The sequence below is a fragment of the Diabrotica virgifera genome, chromosome 3 (genome assembly GCF_917563875.1).
Source record: "Diabrotica virgifera virgifera chromosome 3, PGI_DIABVI_V3a".
Classification (NCBI taxonomy): Eukaryota; Metazoa; Arthropoda; class Insecta; order Coleoptera; family Chrysomelidae; genus Diabrotica; species Diabrotica virgifera.
Window position 1 is genome coordinate 188,005,204 of NC_065445.1, and position 24,001 is coordinate 188,029,204.

A 24,001-nucleotide genomic window follows, 5' to 3' on the forward strand; every position below is an offset into this window, starting at 1 on the left:
TTTATACTAACTACTAAACTTGCTGTTAATGAATATTTCTTTCAGAAAGTCGCTTATAAAAGCATAGATACAAACAACATGTTCGAATCTATTCAGTATAACAATGTCCCAATGTCCGTCGGACCCAATTAATGTTGGATGCTGCCAGGATGTGCAAGGGTGGTTTAGATAGAGACGAAGAACCTGCTCCCCATATATCGTAAGTAATAATTACGTCTCGCTGATGATTTTATATGTTTTTATGAATATATATTTCGTGGTTATTTTTGCCTTATTATTATAGACGGTTTTGTTTATTTCAGAACATTGCCTACTAATGTAAATATATGCAGCACAAGCACTGATATACCAGCTGACCGTCCTGATATAAATACAGTTGAAATTCCAAGTTGCAGCCGCATATTACATGAAGTGGTGGAAAATTTCCCATTTACTACTGGCGAGAAGTGTGATGGTTTAAAAGATATTATGATATATTTTCCGATGACGACTCAATCGCAGATCCCGATTTTATTCCATCATTAGATCTTCCATCAAATGAGTTTGTAGATTATGTTGACGCCAACGTCAATCCTTCAAGTCCGGAAAATACAGTAGAAGTTATTGATCAGCTTCAGCCTAAACCAACAAAAAATGATACTTCCGATTTTATTGCTGCATATCCAGGTCCAATTTATGTAAATAATCCTAACTTTTGAAGCAGTTCTACTAGCAAAGAAAATAAAGAGAAGAACAAGATCGTAAAACAAAAGTTAAAGCATCCCTTAATAGTTGATATTTGCAAAGGAAGTTGTAAACGAAAATATAGTTTATTTTCAATAGAAGAACGGCTTGCTCTATGGGAAAATTATTGGAGTTTGGCGTATACTAGTAGACGTGTTTTTCTAAATAAATGTGTTCGTTTTACAAATGTTCAGCGGCGAAAAGTTAAAAATTATGGAAATGGGTATGCCAAAAATGAATCGCGAGCATATTTTCTTCCCAAAAATCAATCTAAAAATATTCAGGTTTGCCGTAAATTTTTCTTGGACACTAGGCTTTCGTAGTGATGGAGTAATTACAGAATTAAGTAAATCTGTAAAGCGAAGCGCGATGCATGCATCGGTAAAAGAGAACAGAGGCGGTAAGAAACCAAGATTAGATAGATGTTCTATTGAGGAACATATTCTTAGTTTTAATCCCAATGTCAGCCACTACAGAAGGAAGCATGCTCCGCTTACGCGATATTTACTAAGGACTTTGACATTTACTGCCATGTACGATGATTTCAAAAGTAAACATGCCACAGCTAAATGCTCATCTGAAACATATAGAAAGACTATAAAAGAAATGAAAATTTCATTTTTCGCCCCAAAGGGAGATAAATGCGTCGACTGCTTGTCATACGAAAATGAAGCAAAAAAAAATTCAACCGCCACAAGTCTTATCAGAAGAGCTTATACATTAGCACGACGCACATAGATTGAAAGCAGACACTGCAATAGAAAAGTACCGCCTGGACTCGGTGATCGCGAATTCGGATCAAATCAAGTATTTCTCGATGGATTTACAAAAAGTATTTTTATTGACTGATATGCCAAATATCAAGGATTCTTTTTTTATTAGCAGGTTAGTAGCTTTTAATTTAACTTTTGCACCTTTAGAAAAAAACAGTAAAGATAACCCAATTTGCGTTTTGTGGCATGAGGCACAAGCAGGCCGAACTATCAGTATGTGACATAGTTAACGCCATATGTGCAGTATTAAATCATGAAAGAGATTTACAACACCTCTACTTGTGGGCCCAAAACTGTACGGCACAAAATAAAAATTGGACGCTGTACACTGCATTTACGACAATTTAAATTCACCTTTATTCTCCACAAAGAGCATTACTATTAAATATCTTACAAAAGGACATACACAAATGTCAGCAGATGGTGTACATGCACATATTGAAAAAAAAATAAATAAAAAAAATGGTTTATATGATTTTACTGATTTTAAAGACATCGTTCATAAATCTCGATCTGCTAACGTAACAGTTTTAGAAGTGAATAACTTTTGTAAATGGGAGAAAAAAGGAGACAGTCACGAAAAGATGATGATCTGCTAAAAAATTTTACATTAAATTCGGTGGTAGAGGTACACTTCGTCGAAGGAAGTAGAAATATATTCTTTAAAAATTCTTTACTTGAGGACGAATATAAAGAATTAGATTTTCTAAAAAAAAAGTTTAATATCAACGCTCAGCCAAGGAGCACCGACCATCCACGGGGTATCAAGAACTCAAAAAAACAAACAATTATGACAAAACTTGTGCCCCTAATGCCAGAATCCAGAAAGCAGTTCTGGATCACTTTACCCATAAATGATAATTCCATTGATTTAGTCAGTACTGGTGAAATGGTCGAAGATTACTAATTTTACTTATTTTGTTAACCATAAGTAGCAGCTGTTATTTAAAAAGAAGTTCGTATTTTATTTGTTTTATATATTTGTTTATATTGTAGAATCTAGTTTTAAGTTGTAACTCAGAATGAAGAAATAAATATTTTAATGTAATGTATGGAATTATAATTTTTCACACTTCGCCTTAGGTACTACCTTACGAGTAACCAAATAATATTACTAATCTACAAATGCATCACAATACAAAATCATAACCTAGTATGTGAACATACTAGGTTATTAATTTGTAAATAACTCCGAATTATCATCATGTTTCAATTCTCCAATAAAGTATTGCTTATAGAACTTGCTCCAAGCGAATATTTAGAACAATTTATTCCTCAAGACAAAGAATACTTAATTGTTAACGAAATGTAACAGTAATATTCTAGAATACACTTCATCATCTTCTACGGCTAAGTAAAAAGTGTTTTCTCGCTTTCCTCTAAACTTTTATCAGAAGCACACACTAGGTTTTGAATTTGGACGGCCGAGCACTGGTGCCCAGGGTACCTACTGTTTACCTCGTCTTGTGGAGTTTTCGGCAAAGAATTTATTAAAAAATTAGTCGAAAATAATTACTCGGGTTTTTTTGGGGTCGCTAACGACGAATATGACATCGGAAGTGTTCTACGGAATACCTGGTGCCCAGGGTACCAACTTCTTCTGGAGTTTTCGGCAAATTCATTAAAAAGTTAGCCCAAAATCATTACTCGGAGTTTTTGGGTCGCTGATGACGAATATGACATTGGAAGTGATCTACGGAGCACCTGGTACCCAAGGTACCTACTACTTACCTCGTCTTGTGGAATTTTCGGCAAATTCATTAAAAAATTAGTCAAAAATCATTACTCGGGGATTTTTGGGGTCGCTAACGACGGATATGACATCGGAAGTGATCTCTGGAGTACCTGATACCCACGGTACCTACTGTTTATCTCGTGACTAATGACTTTTGATTAATTTTTTAATGAATTCGTCGTTAGCGACCCCAAAAACCCCCGAGTAATTATTTTTGACTAATTTTTTAATAAATTCTTTGCCGAAAACTCCACAAGACGCGGTAAACGTAGGTACCCTGGGCACCAGCTACTCTGGAGATCACTTTCGACGACATATTCGTTTTCAGCGACCTCAAAAACCCCCCGAGTAACAAAATTGAACTCATTTCCGCCGATAATTAATTGAAGAGTTCTGATTTTTTTTTATTGTCTGTTTGAGATGCACTTTAAGAATGCATTTTTTGTATGCAGTTTTTCAATATTATATCATGGCTCCGGGTCACAAAGTTTCCTGGCGCATTCAAGAATCGAATGCAAAAAGAATTATTAAGATCCGTCTTGTCGTTTTTTTTTTCGGAGGTAAGGCCGATTTTAGTGCTTTATTGCTTCGCCTACACTACAAGATCAATAATGTTTGAAAGTATATTCTAGGACGTCTTGTCATCGTTTTTAAGACATTTTATAATGGCCAACACAAAAATTTTTTCCATCTTTAGTAATAGCTGAATGTCTCATCCAGCCATTACTAAATTATTTATGGGGAATAAATTTTTAAAATATTGGAAAATGTTCGAGATATTAGATATTACTTAGTGTGACCAACTAGCCCGAAAAATCCGGGACATGGCCCGAATTATGAAGTCGTGTCTCGGCGTCCCGGATAAGGCTTCCGGGCCATCCGAATTTTCAACGTTTTAGTAAAATTCTATATTGAAATTTTGAATACGTTATTCTTCTAAGAAATTGGTGGGATGAAAAAAAGTTGACAATTTCTAGAGTGTGATACTAATACCACATTCAAAACACATCCATTTTATATCGTGGTATTATAGTTCTACGAAAATTCATACTGTGGACTTTTTTCGTTTCTTTATTTTAAATATCGTCCTGAAAAGACGATTCAAAAACAATATAAATTCATGTATAGGTGTACACATGAATCAGCTGTCCGAGTCATGCCGCATACAACGATGTAATGATGGCTGATAAATGTTTTTTTTCTGTTTTTGGAAAATGGCCCGTTTTTCACTGAAAAGTCCCGGATTTCAAGTATTTTTTTTTTCAGCCTTGTCCCGATTACGACTGAATTGGAGTTGGTCACACTAGATATTACACAGAACTCACGAGAAAAAATTAAACCGGGGAATCTTCAATATTGAAGGTGACGCCTACTTGCATTGGAAATGGACTTCTGGAGAAGATCAGCTAGAAAATGAACATTTGAAAGAATTCAAAACGACCAAATCAGAAATACAATGGGAGTCAAGTCAACCGTCATAGAAGAAATTCAAAGGAGACAACTGATCTGGTATTGTCATGTAGAAAGAACAGACGACGCCAGACTGCCACAACAAATTTCAAAATCGATGGCAAGGGAAAGAAGGAATAGAAGAAGGCCGAAACAATCATGGCTAGGTAGCATTCATAAGGCAATGTCGGAAAGAAACCTTCTTCTTCTACGGCACTACAACAGCCCAAATTGAGCCTTGGCCTCCTTTATTTTTTGCCTCCACCCTTGCTTGTCTGTGGCTGCTCTTCTCCATACACGGACTCCTAAAAGGGCTTGTGCGTCGCTGTTTACTGTGTCTTCCCAGCGCTTTCTTGGCTTTCCAACCGGTCTCTTTCCCTGCATTCAAGCATTCAGTGCTCTTTTTGTACAATCTTTGTATTCTAATGAAGTCTGACAGGGGCGTTTCCTTATAGAGTTGATAAAGCTCGTTGTTGTATCGCCTTCTGAAGATTCCGTTTTCCCTCACATTCTCCTCAGTACTTTCCTTTCGAATGTGTCGAGTTTGTTTTTGGATGTTTCTTTCAGGACCCAGGCTTCACTGCCATAGCATGTTATTGGTCGAATTAAGATTTTATAGATTCTCATCTTTGTATTTCGGTGGACACTTTTAGACCGAAATATATGGGAGAGGGCAAAATAACCTCTGTTTGCCTGCGTTATTCTCTTCCGTATTTCTCCATCTTCTGATCCGTCGGCATATATTTCTACTCACAAGTATTTAAACTTTCCAACCGTTTCAATGTCACCTTCATGTATAATGTTTTGTTAACCAGGTTAAACAATGTTAAGGCCAGCCCATCTCCCTGCTTTAGCCCCTGCGAAATTTTGAAAAAGTCTGTCCGGTGGTTTTGTATTCATACACATGCCTGAGTTTCGTCCATTGTGGCCTTAATGAGTCGTATTAGCTTGTGTGGTATTGCCAATTCAGTCAATATAATAGTCTAGTTTGTTCATTTTGACTGAGTCGTATGCCTGTTTGAAGTCTACAAACACGTTGTGAACATCAATATCGTGTTCCCATGATTTGCACACGATCTGTTTGACTGTAAATATTTGATCCAGTGTCGATCTTCCCCGCCGGAAGCCCGTCTGATACTCTCCAATAATATTTGCTGCTAGTGGTTGGAGCATACGTGGTAATATAGAGAGGTTCCACGGTAGTTTTTGCATTGGAGTTTGTCTCCTTTTTAGGGCATATAGATCGGACATACTATACTTTCCTTTCAGTCGTCGGGTATTTTCTCTTCTTGCCATATGTCTTTGATGAGCGCGTGGATGTGACTTACTAGGTGGTCGCCACCTACCTTATACAGTTCGGCTGGTATTTCGTCAATTCCCGAGCTTTATTGTTTTCCTGGGCCTTAATAGCTTCGAGAACTTCCTCTATGGTTGGAGCTTCTACTCCATTCTCTACTTCATTCTCTTCTACGTAATTCATACCCATTTCATCTTCCATGTCTACTTGTGTTTCAAGTAGGGTCTGAAAATACTGCTTCCAGGTTTCTGTGACTTTCTGTTGGTCACTGATTATTTGCCCACTTTCATCTTTACATAGACTTGTTTGAGGTTTATGCCCACTTTTTATCTTTTTTAGGTATTCGTAAGCCCCTCTAATTTCGTTATTTTTGAAATTCTCTTCCATTTTTTCTATTTGTCCATTTTCATATGCTCTCTTTTTATTTCTACATATCGTGTCTGCTTTCCGTCTTGCGACTTCAAATAATGATCGTCTTTCTCGTGTTCTTGTTATGTACATTTTGTGTGCTTCATTTCTTTCCTCTATTGCTTGTCTGCACTCGTCATCAAAAGAAACCTTCACCCTGGCGAATGGAATGGACCGACGAAGCTGGAAACTAGGAACCGGAAGGCGCAGAATGCTATAAAAAACCGGGATAATAAATAAAAATCTTCATTATATAGGATGTAAGCTCTAAATAAAACTGTATGATGCTAAAAATAAATTGGTGCCACGATAACAAAGAATAGAGCTTAATTCTTTGACTATAGTATGCGGCCTAAAGTCGCGTTTCTGTTATAGCTTGAGGTCTATGCGGCTAAACCAATGGCGCACCAGCGAATTTTCTTTGTATTGTTTGTTAGACAAATTACATTTTCCTACTATTCTTTATATGTTTTTATATGCCATGGGTTAAACTCCCAAAAACCCCTAGGTGCGGCACTGGGCTAAACAACACCATAATATTTTCTCAGAAAGGATTGCACACAATAATGAAAGGCAGCAAACCGTTTGTAGACAAAATATTTAGTGCTAAGTCACAGTATAAAGAGGGACAGTAGAACCACTCTCCGAAAAATTTGAAGTAAAATCTGTGGTCGCGCATGGCGACCGCGCAATGTTCTTAGTCGCTTTTGCCCAACTCTCGCATTGCTAGTCGCAAAGAAACGTACGGGTTTTAACAGGGAAAACCTACATTCCCCACTGGTGAATTATCAATTGCGTACTGCCGGTATTACTTCTTGAGATCAAAGTGCCGACAGAGAAATGGTTTTACTGTCCCTCTTTAGACTGTGGCTAAGTACAATAAACATTTTCAGGAATATACAATAAACTTTACATACTATTAATAGAGGTCAATGTGTAACGATATGATGCCAACGGCAAGCGATGAGCTGATCTACCAGAGACGACCGGAGGAGCATCCGTGTTGGCGCATAGCACCGCTGGGGGAAATCAAAGGAGTAGTGGCAGCGAGAGCATATTTAAGGCGAGCCAGAAGGATGAGAAAAGGAATCCTATAGACCAATTTCATTAATCAATACTCTGGGTAAAGTTCTTGAGCTAATCCTAAAAGAGAGGCTCAATAACTTTCTCGAAAACCACAATATCATACCAAAATTCCAATATGGATTCCAGCCAGGTAAATCTACTAAACATGCATTAATAGATTTCACTACCAAAGTTACTCAAACCATCAACGATGGTTCAATCGCCATAGCCACATTTCTGGATGTGCAGAAGGCTTTCGACCAGGTCTGGCACGACGGGCTTGTTCGGAAACTTCTGGACATCGGGCTACCATTGCAATTTACCAAAATTGTACACTCCTACCTCCACAACCGTACTGTCAGAGTTAAAATAGGCGATCAAAAGTCCACCCCCTTCACTCCACAAGCTGGAGTTCCCCAGGGTTCAGTCCTAGCGCCGCTGTTGTACATCATCTACAACAGCGACATCACTAACCAAAATATCCCAGGTACTCGGCTGTTTCTCTATGCAGACGACACGACTCTGCTCTCAACTACCTCTCGATACAACCCAAGACTCCTTTTCAGAAGAGCCCAGGCTCTGTTGGACGGCGTCGGCGAATGGTGTTGTAAGTGGAGAGTCACGCTGAACGCGAACAAAACAACAACAATTGTGTTTCGCGCCCCTTCTGTGTCAAATAGAATCATTTGCAATGATGACGACCAACATCCTCTGAGTCTGTTGGGAGAAAGGCTTGTTGTTAGCCCGACTGTGAACTATTTGGGAGTACTGTTTACCAGGACTCTCAATTGGGACGCAGATCTAAAGGCAACTTTAGATAGGGTAAGGAACAGGGCCAGACTTCTCAACGCTCTCTCGGGAAAAATTGGCAAGACACACAAGAAGACTCTCATTCACACTTACAAGACCTTTATTCGACCCGTCATGGAGTACAAATCATGTATCTACTCTCTTTGCTCAAGACAAAAACAAGAGAGGTTGTTGAGGACAGAGCGTAGAGTCTTGCGTAGATGTAACTATGAGCACTGGCGATATCCCTCAAACGAAATCCATAACATCTCGAACACCCCCAAAATCACCGAGAGAATAAACTCTCTGAACAGGAACTTCACAATCAAAGTAATCAACGGCCCCCCTTCCGACACACAAGAATCTCTCAAATGTTCCTGTTCATCTTCCGGCCACGTACTCCACCGAAAGCCCAAACGCAAAAAGATTCATGTACCGTCCGCTCTAATGCAAACATGCATTGACGAACTCCCGGTGGAGTACGAAAACATCCTTGAGGCTACCCCGTTAGCCTACCGTACCCACCTCTAACATTTCCTCTTCCCTACCCCGAACAGGGAGAAGTTGGTTTTTTGCGGTTTCCCAACTTCATTGCACAATTATACCTGTTCGTCCCAAGAAAATAGCCGCAACTATTTTCTCCACTCGAACGCACACTGTCCACGCTGCGCTCAAAGCCACCTCCTGACCGCCGACGAGGGACGCAGGTTCGCCTGTCGTTGTACAATGGTTTCTAGGGAGACTGGTCGAGAGCAAAGCACGGACAGTACACGTAAATGTCTATGGAACCAACAACAATCCATCAAACTTTCTTCTCTGTTGACTTCTTAGCCTTCTGGACACCACCGTCCGGCATAACCCAGGATCCAAGAACACCAGGACACGGCGCTTGCCCCAGCGTGTTTTTCGGACTGTTTGCTTTTGCTGCCAACACTAAACATTCACCCCAAACCCTGAAGAGGACAAAATCCTAAACAGGGAAGCACATTGTACGCATTTCTTCTAAAGCATTTTTCTAGACAAGCAAATCAAACAATGAGATGATGATGAGAAAAGCAGTCGTGGATAGCGTATTGAACTAGCCATGGCTCGACAGCTGCTACTAGCGTATTGGACTAGCATTAGCTGGCTTGGCAAAGAGGCTCCGTATATTGAGGTGGAACTATGCCTAGGCAGACGCCACCGTAGTGACGTGGAGTCTTGGCACGGCCGTTATCGCAGTAGGCGGTAGTAGCGAGGAACGAATGACTGCATTGCAGTGAAATGCGGTGTGTTCAGGCTACGTTTGATTGTTATTGTATATTGTTTATCGTATTATTTTAATGTTGCTATTATGATCGGATAACTGTAATAAAATATTTAACCTGTGTTTTACTGAATCTGTCGTCTTGAAAGAACTACCCGTTACAAATGTCATTAATCAATCACTAACTTTAAAGACGGTTCTTAGACCATTTTTAGATGCGCCATTATGCAAATTAGTACCTTTCCAAATGACGGGACCTCTACTAAATTGACTAATTCTAAATGTCTTAAAATATTCCTTGCTAATAGAACAAATCGTTTTACATAATATTGTAAGTAACTATGTATGTACAAAGAACACAATTCGTAGAAAAAGTAGACGCACAAAGACAAAGAGGTAATTCCAAGAAACAACGAATAGCAATTAAGGAGAAAATATAGAATAAAAAACCGCACCAGCACGGACATCCGTGCTCATGACACGGATCACAAAAACTAAACATAATGAAACAACGGATGTTTATAACTGAAGAACAAGTCCCAATGGAATTATAGCACTGTCCTTGCTTTCGTTGAACACTTAAAAACCATACTCCGAACAGTACTAATGGGAAATGGGAAGTTGATGATACTTTGATTACATAAGAGTAAAATTAGACATTTGTGCCATTTTTATTGAAAATTTTTACTTAATATTGCTATTTTTCACTATCAGTACAACAGTACAAAACTAGTAATAATTACTGTATACTATACTATACTATTTAATATTACTGTAATAATTACATTATTGTATCCGATATATGTAGATATAATAAATATACTAGACCAGGATAATAAGACAAAAATATGCCCACTAAAACAATTTAGTGTCAAAAAACTGCCTTTCTTCCTTTTTTGTAAATCAATGGAAAACATTAAGACTTTATGGTTTTCTTAGTACAAACATCTTCCGAGATAATGGAAAAAGCTTTAAAATGGCGTCTTACAAAGTTTGATATACCTACTCACTTATTAATATCATTGCGAAAAAAGGTCGAAATTGCAAAAAAATTAATTTCGCAATAACTATTGTAAAAATAAGTGTGCATCTTCGAAATTTTTGTCAAATGAGGGTTCTTTAGTACTTGATACTAGTGATAAAAATTTCAAAGCGATTCATGCAACTGTTTCAATTTTATTCAAATTGTTTATCCCAGAGAGCTTTTTTTGGAATAACATAAGTCAGAAAAAAATGATTTTAGAACTATTCTACAGGTGTCAAATGAAGAGAGAAAGAGCATGGGCTAAACTTTTAAATTGGTTTAAAAAAGTATATAAACAATAATGCATTTATTAGTAATAAATAATTATGCAAAAGTATCGTCAATTTTTCCCTATAAACCTTTTGAATAACTTCAAAAAAATCTATTTTTTTTACTGTGTTTTAGGTGCACAACCACAACTATTTACCAAGTAGTGTTATGTATATGATAATTGATGAAAAATTGTAATAAATATACAGTGATGTACAGTTATTAACGTTCTAAGTGGCACGATACTGGCAACAGTATAAAATAGTAAGTACATACATTGACTCATAGTACAGTCCTTACAGTAGGCCTGGTCTTGTAATGAAAAAGCGAGGTTGAGGGGCGAGGGGTAATACTTTACTTTTTTGGTAGTGTATTGGCTAAATTTTGTAGGACATGATGCTGATATAGTAGGCATTCAGGCATCAAATGTCCGAAAGTATTTTCAGGCCATAATAATGAAAAGGCCTTCTCCAATGTAGCAAAAAATTATACTGAAGTGATGGCATTTTCGTGTGTTAAAATGTTCCTGAACCAAACAGAGCCCGTCCGGATTTCCGGTTGAGGAATATTTCAGGAGGGAACACCACTACAGGTTAGTAAAATCAGAATAGCTAAAAATAAAAGACTATGTGGAATGAACAGAGGGCGAAAGAACTAAGTAAAGGATACAAATTGTGGTAGGTACCTATGTAGGGAAAGGTAACATAAGGAATATAGTTTTATTACTAAAGCCGTTTGTTATAACCGGTGGTACTGCTACTGCAGCCAATTGGCTTACAGTACATCTTTCATTTGTGTAATCTACTGGCTTAGGTTTTAGTGTTGACGACTACTTACGCAGCCGAGATCGACGGCTTAAGATGCCTTTCGAAGAACGGTGGTGACTCAATTCATTATTATGACATAATCATTTCGTTGTAAAACGAAACAAGAGCCGTCTTATATTTCAGTTCATTCAAAGAGCGCCATAATCACCTTAACCGGTTTCGAACCTATAGGCTCTCATCAGAAAGTGCATATTATGACTATCTCTGAACAAACTGAAACAAATCGGGCTACTATTATCGAATTACAACAAAACAACGTGATAGGTGTGTTGTGGCGACATTTCCTTAAAACAAGCGAAGGTTTTACTTTAATAAAATTAAAATAATATTAAAAATAATTCAGATGCAGGCTGAGACATCTAGTCTACACTGCGCTATTTGCGCAGTAGATGACACAACACCGATCAAACTGAGGGAACCCGAAATGCGCATAAACCACCTCACTAAAGACGAAAAAATGCGCAGCTGGATGGGTAAACCTCTGCACGGGCGACATCCCAATGAGGTTAGCCAAGACTATGTCGACAATACAGCGTCGAACTGTTGGTTGACATCAGGAAAGATGTTCCCTGAAACAGAAGGTTCATTATTGGCCATTCAGGATCAGGTTATACCAACTAAAAATTACCTGAAATAGATCGTCAAAGACCCTCAGATCCAGAACGACAAATGCCGACATGGATGCCGAGCCCAAGAAACCATCCAACAGCTTACAGGGGGCTGCCAGGCATTTGCTGCAACTGAATACAAGGAACGACATGACTCAGTAGGAAAGATCCTTCATCAGGAGATAGCTATCAAGCTGGGACTCCCTCAGACAGACTATCTCCCGTATTAGCATTAAGTCCCTCAGAGTATGCTTGAGAATGACAACTACAAGCTATACTGGGGCCGCACTGTACTCACAGATCAAACGGTGGCACATAATAGACCAGATCTCATACTAGTTAATAAATTAACAAGACAAACAAGAATAATTGATGTGGCGATACCTAACAACAATAATCTACGTACTAAATTTACTGAAAAGATCGCCAAGTACAGAGATCTTGAAATTCAAATACGAAGATAAATGGAGAATACAAAGTACCCAGACTATAAATATTATTATGTCTACTACTTGAGTCATTCCGAAGAACCTCCTCGAAAACATCAAAAAGCTGGGTCTAAATGAACACCTTTATAAGACCATGCAGAAAGCTGTACTACTTGCGACGGCCAGATGTGTACGAAAATTTCTGGGAGATACTCCAGCATACCAACTCACCTAGGGCTCCATAACACGGAAAGAGTCCCACCAGAGATTAATCCTTTTGATACCGTAGGTATCTGGGATGAATTAATTTTCCCCTTATGCTGGGGCCACACTAACGTCTAATGCCGTTAATTAACGCGTTATTTGACTAACGCGTTAGGTCTAGGTGTAGCCATGACTTAGCGCGCTAATTTGTTAATGTCATTATTAATACCGTTAAACGTTAGGCGATTTTAATCGCCTAACGTTTCTTTCGGTTGATGTCGACGGGTGTCGGTTTCTTTCGACACTACAAAGGAGTTACTCCGTTACTTATCGCATTGTTGTGGCTACACTTGCACTGTTTCAACAAGTTCTAGCTGCAGCACAGCAGAGTAATTTTTTTTGTGAAATAGGTTACATAGATACTATTCTACGAAAATGGAGTGGAGTAACGAGAAAATACTTGAATTTTTAACAGTGTTCGAAACAGAAACTTGTTTATGAGATCCCCGACAAAAAACACATAAAAATCGTGGTGTTCATAATAACGTTTGGCGTCGAATTGTGCAATCATTATCTTTTCCAGCGACGGTAGAAGATTTGAAAAAGAAAAAAAGACACACTTACGGGATACTATAGGACCCATTTAAATAAATATAAAAAATCGTTAAAATCTGGCATGGGAACGAATGAGGTATATAAAACAAGCTGGTTTGCATTTGATGTCATTACCGTGTTCGTTTTCTGTGCATTTTTATCATCCACCATCTTCCTTTGAGTTTCGAGTGTTGGTTTTTGCTTGATCCGTTTATACTTAAAATAATAAATTCATAAAATAATAATCAGCACTTATAAAATATAACAGCAGCGTAGCAGCTTCGACTTCCATCTTGAAATTATTGGATTAAAAAACGCGTTTTCTGCTGAATACGCGCTAAAATAAGTGTGGCCAGTCACTGTAACGCGCAGTTTATTCCATCATTTTTGGTGTGTTAATTAATACGATAATGGACGTTAGACGTTAACGTTACTGTGGCCCCAGCATTAGAGGGAGTGAGAGCCGTATGGCTAAAAATTAAAAATAAAACTTTATTGGGCCAAGTTTTCTGGTAACACCTTCGTGGTTTCTAAAAGTTGAAAACCAACGAATGCTGGAGCAAAGAAGGCTGAGGGAGAGATCTAAAAGTTGCATCTCACTTCTTGCCTGTCCAGCGTTGTAAAATTCCAACGAAAAATGGTTCCGCATACTCAAGCAGGAGTAAAACTAATAAAAATAAATAATCTAATCTAACTGAGTATGCGCGACCATTTTTCGTTGGAATTTACCGCGTTGGACAGGTGAGAAGTGAGGTGTAACTTTTAGATCTTTCCCTCGGCCTTCTTTGCTTCAGCACTCGTTGGTTTGCAAATTTTAGAAACCACAAAGGTGTTACCAGAAAACCTGGTCCAATAAAGTTTTATTTTTAATATTATTAAAATTTTATTAGAGTAAAACTTTCGCGTTTTTTAAGCAGATGTCGTCACGACACCCGTATCACGTTGTTTTGTTGTAATTTGATACTAGCAGCTCCATGTGTTTCAGTTTGTTCAGAGATAGTCATATATCGTGGGCGTACTGGGAAAATCCACTAACTCACAAAAGTATAGTTTTGAGATAAACGCATTTAAACATTATTATACCTTTTGGCTCTTAAAAATCGGGTACACTGGCTGTTCAAGTTTTGGTACCTGGATATGATTTTGAAGGATGTTAACCACAGGTGATGTGCACATACATGTACATAAAAATATTTGGAAAAAGATTATTTTATTCATGAAAACTTAGAAAAAGATGGAGTTAGTTGATTTTCTTTGTCATTGAATGTATGATACCGATGGTCATACCGATTTAAGCACGGTGGATGAAGAATTTGGAGATATAAGGTTTTTCCTGTTAATATATTGATGTTTGTGGATTTAATGGTACTAAAATGTCAAAATTGAAAAAATGGAGTTAGTGGATTTTCCCAGTACGCCCACGATATGCACTTTCTGATGAGAACCTAACAAGGTTCGAAATCGGTTTAAGGTGCTTATGGCGCTCTCTGAGCGAACTGAAATATCAGACGACTCTTGTTTCGTTTTAGAACGAAATGAATAATAATTTCCACGTCGAAAACCGTTCTCAAAATACGAAACATTATTTAATGTTTTTGTATTTGTAGAATAAGCCACAATTTTACCTTAAAATTAAGTACGTTTTTTGACGTTTTGGCGATTTCCACTTCGGAAACCGTTCTCACATTGTTTAATGTTTTTATATTTGCAAAGTCAATTTAACATAATTTTAAAGTAAAATTGTGGCTTATTCCCAATAAAAATAGTAAATTGAATTAAGGTATTACGTTGTGTATAGATATAGATACTGTTTTGTTTTGTATTATTAAAAAGTATCAACATAATAGTTATTAAGGTACCAAGGGTATTATAAGGATAATAACAACGCTTGAGGAACTTGAGGTCAATGGTGTATATACAGTGATGAGCGCGCTAATAACCGGCAAAATAGCACAAAAGATGGAAAACGTTTAGGTTGTGAGATAAAAAGAAATGAAACTAGTCGAGCTGGGAAATTTAGCGATATTAACTTATAAATTTACATTATATTGATTGTTTCCCACCTTTACATGTATCAGAGGAGTATGTCAACTAAAACTGTCACTGTGACATTGGTAGTTACTAAACTCGTGCGACATGTCTGAAGGTGGGAAACAATCAATGCAATGTAAGTTTATAGGTTAATATCGCTAAATTTCTCATCTCGACTAGTTTCATTTCTTTTTATCTCACAATTAATAGGTTTTCCATCTTTTGTGCTATTTTGCCGGTTATTAGCGCGCTCATCACTGTATACCGAAGGCCTATGGCCCGAGGTATATACGTTGACCGAAAGCGTTATTATCTATAATACCCGTGGTGCCTTCAACGTTTAATGTCCGACTAAATTCTTGTTTATATGCAAAAAGGTTTAGTCCTGTCGCCAGGTCGGTTACAACGGCCTCCTTAATTCAGATGGACTTACCCAAGTTTTTTTTATGTATTTTGACCAGTAGAACACGAATTTTTTGGGTAACAGTTGATCCGGATGTCGATAAGGTTGTTATAAACAAAGAACTTGAGGAATTACATAGCAGCGATTTTTCGCAAAACAATACATTTTTTTGTATTTTTTGGGTGATTCTCAGCAAAAAATGGTCTTACAAGTTTTTTCGTAGGATGCATAGTTTTCGAGATAAACGCGGTTGAACTTTCAAAAAATCGAAAAATTGCCATTTTTGAACCGGAATAACTTTTGATTAAAAAATAAAATAGCCATTCTGCTTACTGCATTAGAAAGTTCAAGTCAAATTCTATCGGTTTTGATTATTTGCATTGCTAAAAATTAAGTTTTTATTTGTTAAACAAAGCTATAAACACATAGTGTTTCCCGTCCCCAATGCATGCTTTTTAATGTACGTAAAATGCATGCTTTTTAATGTACGTAATATACGTAGAAATTCTGTATGCGCGCCTACTCGTTCGATTTCAAATTAGAAATGCATTGAAAACATCATTTAATCAAATCACTATGTGTTTATAGCTTCGTTTAACAATAAAAAAATTAATTTTAGCAATGAAAATAATCAAAACCGATAGAATTTGACTTGAACTTTCAAATGCGGTAAGCACAATTGAAGGGTCCAATGCATACACCGGGCAAGTCCACTTTTTGGGCAAAATGAGTTAATCATTTATTCATGCACAGTTCTACATCTTCCAGTGCATAAACCAGCTCGATAGGATTAAAAATATCAATAATAGAGCGTATAATGTGTTGCCTGCATTTTGACACTTTGCATAAACCGGTGGAGTCCTGGACTTGACTGGTTAATGCACAGTGGAACTTGCAGCCTCTCACCTTAGCCATAAGTTGGACACTGAAAGGAGAAAGCTAAAAAAGAACAAATTCCAACATGTTATGTCTTGGGCAACAAATTATGTGCCACAGTCTGATCAATGGTTTTATGAAGCAATCCGAAATTACCATCAAAACGTCTCACCAGACAATGAGGAAACTTCGGTATCAGAATGCAGTGAGTGACAGTGAGTAAAGAAAAATATATCAACTCTGCACTAAAATTTAGTTGAAACTATGTTTTGGTTTATTTCATTTAATAAATTACTAAAAAATAATTTTTTTAATATGAAATTCTATTTTGTTTTATTTTTCTCCACAAAAAAAGATGAATACTTTGCATAAACCAGTCAAGTCCAATTATTTTTCCCTCATAACTTTTTTCTTTTTTAACTTACAACTTATTATTTAAAAAAAATACTGTTAACAAGATGATCTTCAAATGACGGAAAATACAAAATGTATCAGGTTTTCACAGTTTTACCTCAGAATGTTTTTTACTTCTCCTGAACATTTTGCTTTATGTGACTTGACCGGTTTATGCATTGGACCCTTCAATTGCTATTTTATTTTTCAATCAAAAGTTATTCGGGTTCAAAAATTGCAATTTTTTGATTTTTTGAAAGTTCAACCGCGTTTATGTCGAAAACTATGCATCATACGAAAAAACTTGTAAAAACATTTTTTGCTTAGAATGACCCAAAAAATACAAAAAAATGTCTTTTTTTGCGAAAAATCGCTGTTATGTGATTCCTCAAGTTCTTTGTTTATAACAATCTTATCAACATCCGGATCGACTGTTACCCAAAAAATTCGTGTTCTACGGGTCAAAATACATAAAGAAAACTTGGGTAAGTCCATCTGAATTAAGGAGGCCGTTGTACCCCTACTGGCGACAGGACTATTTGAATGAATTATGAATTAATTAGTTTTCAAATAACTACATTTAGCAGCAATAGTAGTAACGTAATTGTGGTAACCATAGTTTTACTTAGGTTTTTGTTTGTCAACTTGACAGTATTTAACTAGTTATTTAAATTTAACGCCCTAGGGCATTATATCATATTTAACTGACTTCGAAATCATGTCATTATTTGTCAAATAATATACCAGTCGGACATTAAAATATTTTTTCTACAACCGTGTTATAAATGCAATTTTTAGCACTCCATACGTGCTTTAAAAATGGTACTTTAAGGCACTATAGTTGATTTTTTAACCAAGAGGAGTAAACTAAAAAGACAGATTCACACCCAATAAAGTTATTAGAAAAGTCACCAAATTCATCTTCTTTTTTCGTTGATCATATCACCTTTCGATGATAATCCATACATATTATATTATACTAAAACATCACTAAAGAGTTCTAAAAACAACTGTTTTTATATAAAAGTAGACTAAAAATCTAAAAATTAAAGGAATAATGCAGAAAACACAAAAAATCGCCGATATACTCAATTAACCTATAAAATGACAGAAGTGGCAAAATTTCATAAATGTCATTAGTGTCAAAATTTAATAACAGTGGAGTAAACTTGCCAGCGGTTGGACCAATTAAAAACAAGCATTACGGCGCGGTAAATTTAAATCACTCCTCTTGGTTAAAAAACAAACAATAGTGCTTTAAAATATTGTTAAGGCACTGTAGTTCGTATTGACAATTTTGATGTAATGTCAAAAAAATATAGAAATGGAATGTCAGTCACGTTCAAGTAAAAGTTTTTGTAGATATTGTCCTGTAATTACGTTTGTAGAAAAAATATTGTATGATATGCGTGTTAAAAAGTACATTTTTAAGGCACTCATGTGAATTGCAGAATTCGCTATCGCTCATTCTGCAAACTTTCACATGCGTGCCTTAAACGTGTAGGTACTTTTAACACTTATATCATAAATAACTATTACAAAATTACCAATTGGAAAATGTCCTCACGTCAATTAAATATGACGTAATTTTATAAAAACTTCTCAGTTTTACAATACAACAAAATGGGCAAAAGGGGAATTCTACTACTCTTGAACGTCATTAGATTTGTTAAAATGGAAATTCTAAAGTCTAAATGAACGAGTATGATTCATTCTCTTTTATAATGCGTTGAGAGCACAGAGCACCTTGAACTTAAAATCCTATGATTGTATTGGATTGTATGATGAAACTCTCTTTCAGGTGCATAACGACAACGTGTCAGAAGATATTTTTTGTATAGAAAACCTACCATCATTCATTCGACAATAAATCATTGTAGATAACATTGTAAATTAAGAGCTTTGAAATTATTAAATATAAATATTTTGTTCTAAAATCAGTAAAAGATCAAAATCGCAAAAATGATGAAGATCTCAAGATATTTCAACTGTTTTTAATCTTCAAATGTTATGAAAAAATGTATGTAGAAGTGATTATGGTTAGATCTTTATTAAAGCATTGGGAACAATACAAAATTACCTTATCTGAGATTAAAATAAACAGAATTTAATTGATGACATGACAGATTCATTGAAACGCTGCAAACAAAAACCCTAGACCCTAACCCTTTATACATTAATCATTAATTAACTGTCAAAAGAGACAAAGCAAAACCATTTTAGAAACTTTTTGAAATCTTTTAAGGAACGTCAACGTAGAAATATAAGAAAAATTACATTTTATGATCTTCAGGGGAGGAATAAAATAAATAATAATAATCAAAAATGTTTTTTGTTTTCACAAAAAGACCAATCTAAAAACTGGACGATAAGCGCCTACCTTTTTACAAATTATACCTATAAAGTTTTTAAGTGAAAGAAACAAAATACAAAGCAAATTCGTAAAGATGTTCTCACAATTTTCTTACCTTGACACTACGGCATATGTAGCTCCAATAGTAAGGCCAAGGCTCAACATACTCATCCATAATAATTCCATTGTAGCTTGTAGCGAAAAACTTGTTTACAACGTTCGCGAAAAAAGCAAACAAAAATATTGCAGCAAAAAAATTGCCGGTTAATATCACGCCACTAAACTAAATATTTTTCAACTGCAATTGCAGAGATTTTCTTCGTAACTGTAGGGTTTTCAGGTGCACCAGTACTTTTAAATACCTTTAGGTAATTCCATACGAATCGGTTGTCGACGGTTTGCCGAACGATTTTAATTTATTTAAGAAAGCACGTGTGTATATCCCCTCTCTGATGCCAAACGCGTTGGACTGTTCCGTTTATTTACCCAAGTTGGTGTTCAGGCAAAAATGTACAGAACCGGATTGCATTGATTTTACTTCAACGTAGGCTTGACTGTCACACAAAGGATCTAAAATACACATAGGTATAGCAGTCTGATTTTTGCATGAGAGTTTAATCTCTGTTCGGAGAGTTTAAGTCTATTCTGTCGGACAAAATAAATGTGCCGTTTTCGTGGTCTGACCGTTCCAAATTTTTAACCTGTTCCACAATTAAAACTGCCCCGGTTCCAGTGTTCCCATATATCAAAGTTTATCCGACTAGACACCCTTAAGCTATTAACAAATTTTCAGCTTGCTATTAATCAACTTTTTTTCATACGCGGGATCCAGACCTATTAGTATTAGTATTAATTGTATATTAGACCAGAGCGCATCAGTAAAAATATTAGTACATTTCCCACTCAAAAAGGTCCGGAACATTGTTTAAATAATCAAAATGTCAAAAAATGAAGGAAAAATTCGATTTTATTCTTCGTTTTTTGATTAGAACTTTAAAAGTATTCATTTCCGAGAAAAGTTGTACTGACATAAAAGTTGCGTAATTAAATTTCCTCCAATATACGATTAGTTATAAATTTTAAAAATTCTAGCCCTTGTTGCAAAATAGCAATAATTGCGAAAAACATAAAAAACAAGTATTCGCATTTTACGTTTTTTAACCATTTATGCTAAACATATTACCTTCATATTTCACCCAGAAAAACTTTATAATACAATGAAACAATACTGTAAATTTCATGAAGATCGGTTTAATAGATTTTGCAAAATAAATTTTTCAATTCAGCTTTCCCAAAAAAATTCAGTTTTTCAAAATGTTGCAGGACTGAAAATAAAGCAGACAGCAAGTTTAATTTTTTTTGCATATAGACGAATACTGTACATTTCATTTGCAATTTGCAAAATTAAAATCGGTTAACTACCACAGCGTCAGGAATTTTTTTAAATAAACACTAATTTTTGGTGCTACGCGCAGGACAGCGGATACGTTTGCTCTGATTGGGCATTCCAATGACCTTTGATAATGATTGATAACTTTTAATTTTTAGTACATTTCGATATCAATAAATAAATTTGTTTATTGCAAAATAAAAACAAATACTCTGTCCTTTGAAATAACACTTTTTTAGCAAAAACTTTCTTTGTTCATATATTTTAACTTAGAGAATAAAAGTTTATTATTTTTAAACATATGCAATTGTTTAAACAGTATTTCACAAACAATAATCAAATTAGTTTGATTTTTGTGGAATTAAAATATTAAAATACAACAAAATATAGAGCAAGAAAATAATATATTAGATAAAGATTGGAAGAAATTTTGGTGGAAATCAACTTTTGTGAATCGAACACCGCTGTCCTGCGCGTAGCACCAGAAATTAATGTTTATTTAAAAAATTTCCTGACGCCGTGATAGTTAACCGATTTTAATTTTGCAAATATCAAATGAAAGGTACAATATCCTTCTATATGTGAAAAAAATTTCAACTTACTATCTGCTTTATTTTCAGTCCTGCAACATTTTTAAAAAATGATTTTTTTATGCAAAATTTATTTTGCAAAATCTATTGAACCTTTCTTAATGAAATTTAAAGCATTGTTTTATTATATCATAAAGTTGTTCTGGGTAAAATATGAAGGTCCTAAGTGTAGCATAAATGGTTGAAAAACGTAAAATGCGAATACTTGTTTTTTATGGTTTTTATGTTTTTTATGTTTAAAATTTTTAACCTATCATGTATTGTAGGAAATTTAATTACGCAACTTTTATGTCTGTACAACTTTTCTCGGAAATGAATACTTTTAAAGTTATAATCCAAAAACGAAAAAAAAATCGGATTTTTCCTTCATTTTTTTACATTTTGATTATTTAAACAATGTTCCGGACCTTTTTGAGTGGGAGGGTAACTCAATTATTATTATATTAGTTAATTCCAAGCAATTTCTGCAAAAAATATGGGTCACCTCTCAACGTCCATCTCAAAACATATGTGCCCTGGACCTGGACTATAATGGGATTGAGCCAAAATTATTGGTGTAATGAAAATCACATAACTAATGTTTCACGTTTCGATTTCCACTCCGGAAATCGTTCTCAAAAAAGATTATTCAAAAATTCTGGAAATATTGTATAACCTAAATTTATTAGGATATGTATGTCAAAAATTGGCATATTTGACCTAAACCGTAAAGGTCAAGGCCGCTAAGGTCGCAATGTGTGGTTGAAAAAATTGTTTAAATTTATATAATTGCCTATGGGTATCAAATTCTGACTGTTTTTGTGTGTTATTTTGTGTTAACTTATAACTTGTTTGTGTAATCTGTATCGTAGATGTGATTGTTGAAATGAAATTTTTTATAAAAAAAATAAAATAATTCGCTGCAAAAGGAAATTAAGAGACATCGTATTTTCATTTCGTTCAGAGGACCAAAAATTCCCTTACATACGTTTCACTCTCATTAGAGATCGTCGGAGGGGTATATTTGACTACCTCGGTTGCTACCTCTCTCAGAAGTAGCAAATATACCAGACGATCTCTAATGAGAGTGAAACGTACATAAGGGAGTTTTTGGTCCTCTATGACTATGAACGAACTGAAATATAAGATGTCTCTTAATTTCGTTTTGCAGCGAATTATTTTATTTTATTAGATTTACTCCTAACTGAGTATCGGAACCAAGTTTTCGTTGGAACCACAAATGGGCGTAACCAGAAACTTGTTCCAAATAGAGGTTTTATTTCTCCAGAAATAATATTTCCAACTGTTAATTTTTTAAATTTCTGTTCATGGTTGTGTTTCCGTGTATTGTGTGTTTAGCCCGATCAAAGAACAATCTGACGCCAAAAAAAAATAAAGGAAGGATGAAAATTTGGGAATAGGTACTTGAAATTGTCTATTATTATATAAGAAAAAGTTTACAATTCTACATCCCCTACATTTTACAAAAATGGAGGGGAATACCCCCTCTCGAAGGTGAAAAATATACATTCAAAATATGTAAGTCCGGAATTGGATAAAATAACTAATTCTAAACAATTTTTGTTCTATAGAGTTTTTTTCCCTAAGTCAATACTTTTCGAGTTATTTGCAACTGAATATGTTCATTTTTAACAAAAAAAAAAACATGTTTTTACACGGTTTTTCGGAAATAACTCAAAAAGTAAGTATTTCAGCGACTATTTCACTAGACTGTTTTTAACTGATAAAACGGCATAGCAACGCTTCATTTCCTACTGACAAAACTCCTTAACGACGTGAAATCTCAGCGACAAAATTATGACAGTTAATAAATAAAGATAAATAAATTAATAAAGAAATAAAGATTATATTTCGTTGATATGGTGCATTAATTGTCTCGTGAAATAGTCTTGTCGAATATGATTCGAGAGAAAATTATTTCCGGCAAAATTTTCTCCTGGTTTCATTTAAGTTCGTTGCCTTTTGGTAATTTTCGCTTATGAAATTTTGACAAAATCACTCGACTGACGTCTCGTGATTTAAGTCAAAATTTAATTCGCGAAAATTGCCAGGCAACAAACTTTCATACCAGTCGAAAATATTGCCGGCAAAATTTTCTCTCTTGTGATATTATATACGACTATTTCACTAGACTGTTTTTAACTGATAAAACGGCATAGCAACGCTTCGTTTCGTACTGACAAAACTCCTTAACGACGTGAAATCTCAGCGAAAAAATTATGACAGATAATAAATAAAGATAAATAAATGAATAAAGAAATAAAGATTATATTTCGTTGACTGAGGTCTCGTGATTTAAGTCAAAATTTAATTCGCGAAAATTGCCAGGCAACAAACTTTCATACCAGTCGAAAATATTGCCGGCAAAATTTTCTCTCTTGTGATATTATATACGAAAAAAATATTCTTAGTAAAAATATAGCTTATAAAAAACTGAAAAAAATGGTGTACGCTTGAGGTCCGTAGACCCAGTAGAAGCAGAATTGTAGCTGAAAAGTATGTTCTTCTTCATCAAATTCCAAATC

General features: G+C 35.4%; 1 protein-coding gene across 2 annotated transcripts in view; it reads right to left on the minus strand.

Annotated features, from left to right (window-relative positions):
• Nucleotides 1-24,001, minus strand: part of LOC114332570 (flotillin-2) — a 141,072-nt gene that overhangs the window by 54,995 nt on the left and 62,076 nt on the right. The window contains exon 1 of one of the 2 annotated variants that reach the window (XM_050647092.1): nt 19,612-19,893. The exons of the other annotated variant lie outside the window; for it this stretch is intronic. The gene's annotated coding sequence lies outside the window, so the exon portion shown is untranslated. Of the gene's footprint in view, nt 1-19,611; nt 19,894-24,001 lie in introns of those variants that run through there. 2 annotated transcript variants of the gene reach the window in all.